Source organism: Pyxicephalus adspersus, chromosome 3 (genome assembly GCF_032062135.1).
Source record: "Pyxicephalus adspersus chromosome 3, UCB_Pads_2.0, whole genome shotgun sequence".
Lineage (NCBI taxonomy): Eukaryota > Metazoa > Chordata > Amphibia > Anura > Pyxicephalidae > Pyxicephalus > Pyxicephalus adspersus.
Genome location: NC_092860.1, coordinates 76,217,639 through 76,227,777, shown reverse-complemented (window position 1 = coordinate 76,227,777; position 10,139 = coordinate 76,217,639).

Below are 10,139 nucleotides of genomic sequence, written 5' to 3'. Positions count from 1 at the left end.
TATATATATATATATATATATATATATATATATATATATATATATATATATATATTTGTGTGTGTGTGTATATACAGTATATTGTATAGCACTGTATTCATTTGTTATTGAGCTGCCTTTGGTTTGCAACATGCCACTGCCATTTTTTTTTTGGAAAAGTAAGTGAAAAGAAGTGTTAAAATAAGTCACCTAAAATTATATTACCCAAATGGTTCACACCCCCTATTAACCCGTATGTTCATGTATACTATTTTAATTAGGACTTGATTTCCAGCTGGTTATATGACTTTTTTTTATCTTTTTCAGCCTTGGCAAATCTTTCTAACCTGCTTTACTGATTTGCTATTTTACCAGCAATCTAACAGTTGTTTGAAGATATAATAATTCTATAACATAGCAAATGCAGTTTTCATATGGTGGCAATGTCTGCCAATGTCCTAGCAAACGTTTTTGGCATAACAAGTTGTTGGCTTTATGGGTTCACCTCTTCATTTTTGACAACCTCTTTTAATTTAGTAGCTGTGAAGCTAGAATTTTATTGTTAAAGTATTCTATCTTTTGTGCAGGAAATGTTCAATATAGGGGGAAAACTTTCTATGCTTTACAAGTTAATCATTAAATTTTTTTAAAGAAACTAGCAGTATTAATAGGATATAAACTAAAAAACATAAGTTTGGTTAATACATAAAATAAAGATATAAACAAAAATGTCAGGAAGAAGTTACAATTACCACTCTTAGCAGTAACAACTGATCTTTTATAAAGTAGTTATTATGGTTTTTAGACTTGCTTCTGTTCTTTCCACACTAGGATCCCAAGTTCAAATCGGCTAGGACCTTATATGCATGGCCCTGATGTTTCATAGGTTTTCACCCACATCGCAAAAACATACTGGTAGGTTAATTGGCTTTCCCCCAAAAATTGCCTAAGGGATATTAGAATACATTAATCATCAACATTATGATAAACAGCAGATTGCAAACTCCTCTACAGTAGTGACTGTAGCTACATACAAACGTGCAATAATTGTTGTTGGAAAGGATCTTTCACAATCTATTCCAATGACAAACAACAGCACAATGCATAAAGGAGCTCTGTACATACAGCACCATTCTGTTCTATAGAGCGGGGAGGGGGAGAAAGATGGACCGGCATCCCGCTGCGCTCTTTTCCCTAACTTTCATTACGATCGCTCCTCGTCTGTAGATCCGCCAGGACAGTCGTTTGGACGACTGTTGACAAGCACTGTACACACGCAAGAATATCGTTCGATATCAGCCCTTATGCAATTATTGGATGAGAATCATCTAGCATGTGTATATAGCCTTAACTATGGACCCTTCATAAATAATAATAATAATTAATAGAATAAGTGCACCATATACCTTTGTAGAATAATTGAACCTCTTGACTACATCTGCATTACTGAGGTAAAGCCACATAACTTTCTATTTTTATAAACAAGCAGGTTTATGTATTAAAGTAGCCATTGTATGTGTCCTCTAATAGAAGAAATGAGGTTCGCGTTCCCGATATCCTGGGTTTGAGGCAGTCTTAGCACATTTTTTCACAACTCTCCTAGGAGAATATTTTTGAAACACGATGCATTGCATTATCACTGAACTATGATCAGTGGGTTTAGAAGGGTCATTAACCTCCTGAGCGGTAAATGTGGCTCGGGGTAAAAAAAAAAAAAATGAAAGTGGTAACCCCGAGCCACACTCAGGGTAGCTAAAAACATTAAAAATAAAGGCTGACCTGGTCCCATTGGTGTCCAATACCGTCGGTGCATACAGACGTCGCTAGGGGTGCAGCAGGAATTTCAAATTATTTTGTTTTGCATTCAATACAAAATAACTGTATTCAATGCAATACAGTGGATTTATATGTTTAAAAGCGGTACATTGTCTTTCATGAAAATTTATTTTACAGTATAATATATTAATATGAGTATAATAAAGTTTGAAACACAAAATCATGTCAAAGTTTATTGTTGAATATAATATTAAACACATTTTTTTTATTTATTTATTTATTTAATTATTTTGACATGATTTTGTGTTTTAAACTTTATTTTATACTCATACTAATATATTATACTGTAAAATAAATTTTCATAAAAAACAATGTACTGCTTTTAGACATATAAATCCAGACAGGAATGAACCGCCCAGGAGGTTAAAGGGGTTTGGGGTATTTCATCCCCTTCCCCCTATAGAGGGTATATTAAGCATTTTTAGGAAAAGTTGATAAACACTATAGGTAGAAATTATGGTCATTTAAGAAACTGCACTTCACTCCTGATTGCTAGTTCTTTTTTTGGGGAGATGTGGAGCTTTTGTGACTTTTTGCAGTTGCTTTTAGGTGAATGTTTACTTTATGCTGCTGCCACAGCCATAGCAAACTTGCTGGAATGCTTCCAAAAAAGTCTGAAGAGCATTTTGTTTTTCTATGTTGATCGGACTGGCATTTTAGCTTAATATGCTTTTATTACAGCAAGGCTTATTTATCTCATTAGAGTAGTGTGTGGTGGATATCTCTATATTTTGATTGTGCCCAACTCAGGTTTATATACTGGTAATTAAATAAAATAAATAAAATAAAAACTGTCTTTTATTTAATTACCAGTACAGTAAGGCTTACATTAAAAAATATTTTTCATATTTTCTATTTTTAGGGCATATTGATTCTTTTTAAAATCATACAGTCTAGTTTCGGCATGTTGAAAGCAGTGGACCAAACTTATAAAAGTTCTCCAAGACTGAAGAAAATAGACTATCATGGGAGAACCTGGGTTCACCAAACTTTCTGTGAATCAAATAAGGGCATGTTTGCTTAAACTAAAAGCAAACCTGTAATTTAAAGGGTAACACATGAAAAAGAGGTACAAAATATTTAGGAATACCTAGAGGAAAACAGACAATTGCCTTGGTTTCATTACCCTAATAATGGTCTCATTCACTTAATGGCAAATGTGGTTAAAATATTTTTCAAATGTTATCAATAGAATAAATAAACTACAATAAATATGATTAGGCAATTTTGGACACATTGGGCCTGATTTTTTGAAGCTCTCCATGGCTGGGAAGGACACACGTTCATGTGAAGCTGGATGATCCAGCAAATCTGGAATGACTGCTTCAGAGTCATTTGCTATTTGATAGCAAATGTTTTGCATCCTGGACCAGATATATTCCAGGTTTGCTGGATCACCCAGCTTCACTGAGAAAATGTATCCTCTCCAGCCTTGGAGAGCTTTAATAAATCAGGCACATTTTTTGCAGAAATTTTAGGTAAATTTTTACCATGGTATGATATTATATTGCCAACTTTTACGAGTTAATTGTTTTGTTCCTAAAATACTTTTGACATGAGAGAATAAAAGAATAATTCATATAAAAACTGTTTTAAATAAGTTACTATATACCTTTATTTTAAAGTGTTATATTTATTTCATATCTAGGTCGCAGAAAAAAATTCCCCCCAAAAATCATTCTATTTATAGACATTCAAAAAATTAAACAAACCAGTTAATAAAATCGTATTTAATCCTTGCAACCTCACTAATCAATGAAGTGAAAAAGTAAACCTTATTAATTGATCCAATATTTAATTAAAAAAATATATGACAACCCATAAATCCATTAGTTAACCAAACTGGCTAAGTTAATCAATAAATTGCTCAGTTAATTAAATTAAAATAGATAATACAATACCATTTACTGTATTTAGCATATACCTTAATAATTAGTTTGCTGCATTAAAATCCCATAAATACCTAACCTAATGTAACCTATCCTGATATAATATGCCTACTGTAAGGAACTTACCCGTCCTGCGATCCTGCGGTGTCCCTGGGGTTCCCAGCCACAGGGGGAGACGCCGCTGTAGCAGGGAGCATGGCCGAGGCTGCTGCTCTGCTTGCAGCTTGTCTCTCTATGCAGGCGGAGGGATCCGTCCTGGCCAAACTACTGTTCAGCCAGGCAGCATCCCTTGCATCCCTTCAGATGTGGTTACTGAAAATCCTGCTCTCAGCACTCCTTTGCATTTGCAAAGTAGTGCACGTCCTAGGAGTACTGTGGGAAGAGGTGCGCGTGCTACAATGCGTCCCTCTTGTACCCCCCGAGGGCATGGCACTCGGCTGCCTCGCCCCAGGGCGGGACATAGTTAGTTTGAATTCCCTGCGGCCAATCGGCCGCATGGGATTCAGTTAGTCTCCTATCAGACGGCGCCAGGTGGCTCAAGGCCATTGGTCACTCTGGCCATTTAAGGAGAGCCTGTCCTGTACACCATTGCCCGCTATAAGCCTCTGTGAACTCAGTGTGCTTGGGTGCGTCATTGTGTTGGTTAAGTTTACCTGCTTTTGTCATCTCCATAGTGACCTGGTCTGAAGTTGACTCTGCTTGAACTCTGCCTGCCCTGACCTCAGATTGTTACTGACCATTCTGCCTGCTGCCAGCCCTGACCTCGGATTGTTCTTGACCTGTCTTTGCCTTACCCTTTTGTACTTTGCTTGTTTGGACTTAACCCTTGCTGTGCTTTATGACACTGAATAAAGCCTGATTGAAGGATATCTGGAGTTGGTTGTGGTTTGTGTGCCCAGGCGCATTACACCTACATCTTGAAAGTTCATACACAATTAAAGGGTGTGTGTCTAAAGCAGGTATGTACTCTACAAATGTAATTTAAAATGACCTGTTTTTGCTGGACTGCTAGTTACAGGTCTGATGAAAATCATCAGTGCTTTCTTCCATCCATGTCACCATAGTATGTATTTGCACCATTGGCTTGTAAGTTTCTGCCAACTCTTCCGAAGTCTTCTGGGCTGTGCCTGATGATGATGATGAAGTGGGCCCCTGTGCAGAACTGACTTTTTTCTTCCACCACCATGACCCCCCCCCCCTTACACATTCTTTAATTATATTTATTTATATAGTGTTTATTAAAATTAATAATTTAATTTTGATATCAGTACTTGTACCTTATATCAGTGAAGGCTTCCTATACCTTTTGTTTGACAACAGCTTGCTTATCTGCTCTATGTATAGAACTGAACACTAATTGCTATCATAGACTTCAATACAGTTTGCTGCAAAGTTTGCAAACTTCGAGCGAGATGTGCAAAGCTGTTTGAGAACCAAACTCATGCAGTTTCATTCATCATTAATTAACTTTTAACAAGCTAGGAAAATATACAGTAGGAGGGATTATTCTCTATAAATGAACACAACAAAATGAAAAATTAATTTTAGCACCCCAGGACCTTGTAAAAAAAAGACATTTTGAATGTTATTGGCATTGTTATTTATTTCAGGAATTTACATGATTTTCAGAATTAACATAATACAGTTTGTAACTTAATTACATATAAAAAATATGGAAAGCCAAAAAGGCATCAGCACAGAAACCTGTAAATGTATTCATGAAACTGAGCTCAAGGCATCAAAGTATCTGTATCTCTAGTCCCTTTAGTGCTCCTTTTTTGGTAATATAGCAGTCAAGTGACCTCCCTAGTCCCATTCTTCTCTTCCTACGGTATGGGAATTGGGTAACAGAGGCAACACATGTACTATATGCCCCAGAAGTCTTTTCAGTTCAATCTGAATGGGTATGGCTACTTTGCTTTCTGGGTCCAAAGTTAAGACCATTTACTGAGGCAGCTGCTTCATTAAGTCCTCCATTTACACTGAGAACTACAGGGGAACCTTAACACAACAGTATGCTGACTGTTCTCCAAAGCTATTATTTTCAGATAAAAGGTAGATAAAACTGCCCTGCAGAATAAAGTGGAGTTAGAACTCATACCTGCAGATAAGTATGAAAAATCCAAGTTGGGGCTCTACTTTAGAGGTAGATATTATCACCTATAGGTAAACAGATCTACTGGAACTATGCCTATAGTCTACTGGAACACTGCCTAGTCTAGCCAAAAGTCAATTTATTAGAGACATGTAAGTAATCTTTTTAACAGGTGTAATATTATTTATTTTTTATAAATAATTATGTGTTTTCTTCTATCAAACCATTGGTATTCAGAGGAAAAGTACACAGTATCAAATACCCAACTAATGCAGATGCCATATTAGGATGCCTGGCAGGCAAAAAGTGAGTTTTCTGTAAAAATGTGAGAGCTAGTTTGTAACTTGATATATGGTGCACACTTAAGCCCTATAGGTTCATGGCACCTTAACAACTTTGTAGCAGCAATATATAGTACAGTGGTACCTTGGTATAAGTCCCTTATCAGTTCCAGATCCTTGGACTTATACCAAACAGTTTACTTTATACCAAATGCTTCCTATAAGAAATAAAAGGAAAATGATTAATCCGTTCCCATGAAAAAAAATTCTATTATTGGCATACTATACATTGATGGGGCTGTATAAAATAATTTAAATACTGCTTAATACTAAAATACATGAATGAAAATGTAACCTCCCTTTACCTTGCTGAGAAGAGTGGAGTGTCTACTAGGATGGTGCTGAGAAGGGAGGAGATGTTATGTTATTCTCAGAGTTATAGCGTGGGTTGTTCACTGAATGGTAGCAACTGGCGTACTGACCCTTGTGGGCTGTTGTGGCTTTGTCTCAAGAGAGGTAAATAAGGGTAGTGTGCGGTGTTGTGACTCATTATGACCCATACAAGATCTAGCACAAAGGTTGTATACCAAGCAAAATGTTTCATGTCCAAACAGTACTTATACCAAGTTGGACTTATTCCAAAGCAGACTTATACCGAGGTACCACTTTAGTTACCAAATCACCCTCCTTTGCATTTGTTCTTACTAAATTAATTGTATTCAGTGAAAGCTATGTGTTGTAGAAAACTGATCTGACTTTTTGTAGCATTTGGAGTTAGCTACAGCAGATAATCATGTTCAATGCAGCTGTTGATTGCCATATCACAGTAGTGAATTTTTGGTAGTATTGTCAACAGATTTCACTTTTTTCTAATAGTGTGAAATAGGCTGTAATGTAAGTGTTTCCTTTTTTTGTGTAAATTAAAAATAAAGTTACTGGAAGGACTGGTATTAATTACAGCCTACAGGACTGTGGGGTTCATGGCCTACATGCTCCATCAAGAAGATATCCTAGGGTTCACACTTTTTCAAACCTGATCGCTGATCTGGAAAAGTTAGCAATTGGATACTCAGAACCATATCTAGACATAATGGACATAAGCAGGCACTAAGTATGCCACCTAGTCATTAGGGTACCATTTTGGTCCTCCTGCACCTGACCTTAATCTAAATCCTAAAAAAAAATAAGTATAAAACTACATTTGCAGTGCGGCTTCCCTATGTGCTCCCAGAAGCCAGTATGCCCCCGTCTTTCCTTTGAATGCTTCAAGTTTTGCATGAGCCCTCATATCCTCACAATGTAGGATGAATGAATGTTTGTGAATTTTATAGCAACAATTATAACATTAAAAATAAATAATAATTGTTTGTATTATGTAAGGGTCACTTACATGTGTTATAAGAAAACTATAATGCAGTAATTAAAAAGCATCAGTTTGCTGAGTAGAAGAAAATTATATTATTAAACACAGTATTGTACTGCCATCTGCTGGACGATTGCAACTTCTGCATGACCTGATTTACAAGGTCTGATTTTAAAAGAACATTAATTTATCTGCTTATATTAATCTATTAGCTTCATTTAATATTGATAAAAATGATTAATAATATTAAACAGCAACAACAGTTGTTTTACATGAATGGTAATGAACATTTACTTGTGATGAATTACTTATTGTTATACAAGCACATGCATTTGGAAAATTATCGTACAGTGAATGTTTGTTGAATGCCTGATTCACTGCAAGTGTTTAAAAAAAACTAAAGTGTTTTTATAGCCGAGACAGGTTGTTTAATTTTGGAATCTTTAGTAATAAGGTTTGTTTGTTTTCCAATAATTCTATTACAGCTTTATATTTTAGAGAGAATTTAAAGAAAGCAGTGTATAACCCAAAAGAGGACTATAGGAGTTTCAAAGGCATTTCCAAAATAATATTAGGGCTGTACCACTGTTCTGAGAAAGTTGTGAAAAATGTTTGCAGAAAGTTCTAGTTAGAAAGTAATAAGTGCTGTATGACATTTCTTGAAAACAGTACATTGAAAGGTGTGAGACAACATGAGGGCTGCATATTACCAGATTGAGTGTCATGGGAGCAGTATCTTACTTGAAAGGTTACTATATTACAGTATATTATATCAGTAAAAATCTTATTGATACAATAGAATTACCATGTTATTGGAGAGACAAGTTATGACAGCTGCTAAAACCTAATAGACTGCTATGAAAGCTTTACATTACCCAAGAAAATGACTCAAGAATTGTGCATTACTAAGGAGCTGTAAAGAATGGCAGGACAGTTACACTTTACCATAGAAGATTCTAGAAAAATAGTATGAAAAAAAACCCATATTACTAGATGACGTGTCATGAGTGCTGCATGCAGACTCAAATGTGATGGTGTCTAAACTTTTTAAATTAGACCATATATGCATTTAGGGTGGAACTAAATTTTAAAAAGTAATGATTTCCATTTTCTAAGAATTTTGGGAAGTACAACATGTTCATTTACCTGCTTTAAAAATGTAAAAAATATTATTATCCATTAATTTCTTTTTAAGAGAAAAAGTAAATGGTAAGTTTTTAGGAACAGTATAAGGGTAGCACATTCTATAGAAGCAGCTCAGGCTAACACAATTACTTAGTACAGTGATGTTGAATCAGGCAGGAGGCCAATGACGGACAGCTTTTACTACAGTGATTGCGCATTAATTTCAAGGGCAGAGTGTAGGTGGCAGATTTATTGAAGGAGAATTCTCTTTTTTATTTCATAAACGATCATTTGATGAACAATCATTAAACATACATCCACATTATGATATGCCATTAACTTTTTACAAGTCCGAGACTGTGAAAGAAGAAAGGTGGAAGTATCCTCTGAAAGTGACAATATCAGGAATGTACTCAGAGGTCGAAATGTAGTACTACGAGACAATTGGGAGCCACACAGTAAATTTTGTTTCATGCTCAAAGCAATTCAACGTTTTAATTTAAAGACCTTATGAATTTAAAGCTGGAGATGAAAATCTCACATTTTAGAAATATATTACAGTGGGATGATTTTATATTTTTAACAAAAGAAGTATAACTTTACAATACAATTAAGCATTAGATTTGGCTTATCTCATGTACTTAAAAATACTTAAAAATAAATGTGGTAGTTGGTTTAATCATCTTTTCTCATTCATTCTCCTGGTTGCTTGTCAAGTAACCAGCACATTGTGGCAGAATATGAACTGTCCGGGTCTTTTGAAAATGCAGGTCTAGTTCTATTCATTAGCATTTGTAGCACGTGGAAGGCACAGCAGATATGTAACTTTCCTAGGGCAGCAGTCCCCAACCTGTGGTCTGCGAGTAAATTATTGGGGTCCGTGGCTCTGGCCAGTGCACCCCTGAGCAAGGATAAACCAGCCTGAGCCAGGGACCATGTCTCCCGTTTCCATCGCAGGCTCAGGACAGTGGACAGGTTTTGTCTCTGGACACAACCTGCCCACTCTCCAATTTTAGGATCAGACCTGCGATGGGACAGTGGGTGGGTTCTGGCATCGTGACGTCACTCTGGGGTAAGTTTCTTCCCCTATGAGTGACACATGGTTCCCTGCGCATGCACCGTCCAGGGTCTGTAAATTTATCTGGTCCGTGACGTCCAAAAGGTTAGGAACCACTGTCCTAGGGCACCACGTAATGGTGGGGATACCATTTTGTTTCCACTATCCTGCCTGCCTTACTGTATCACGAGAGTTGCTGCTCCCATTTACTCCCCCCATATGTAGAGCGGCACAGGAATTCATGGATGAAAAGCCAAGGCTACCTCTTCCAGTGTCTGGCAGATTCAGCTGTCAAGTAGAAGTCCAGCGCTTGTAGTGTGACCTTAGATTATAAGCACAATGACTGGCCATGATTGGCATTTCCTGGGTCGATTATGCCTAGAAATGGCCATGCTTCATGTTTATGGTAGGGCATGTGATTTAGTTTAGTTCCTTCAGCTTGGCAATGCTGGTTAAATGCCTGGCTGCTCAGACACATAGTACTGTAACACGGGGCACGCCATCCATGCTATGC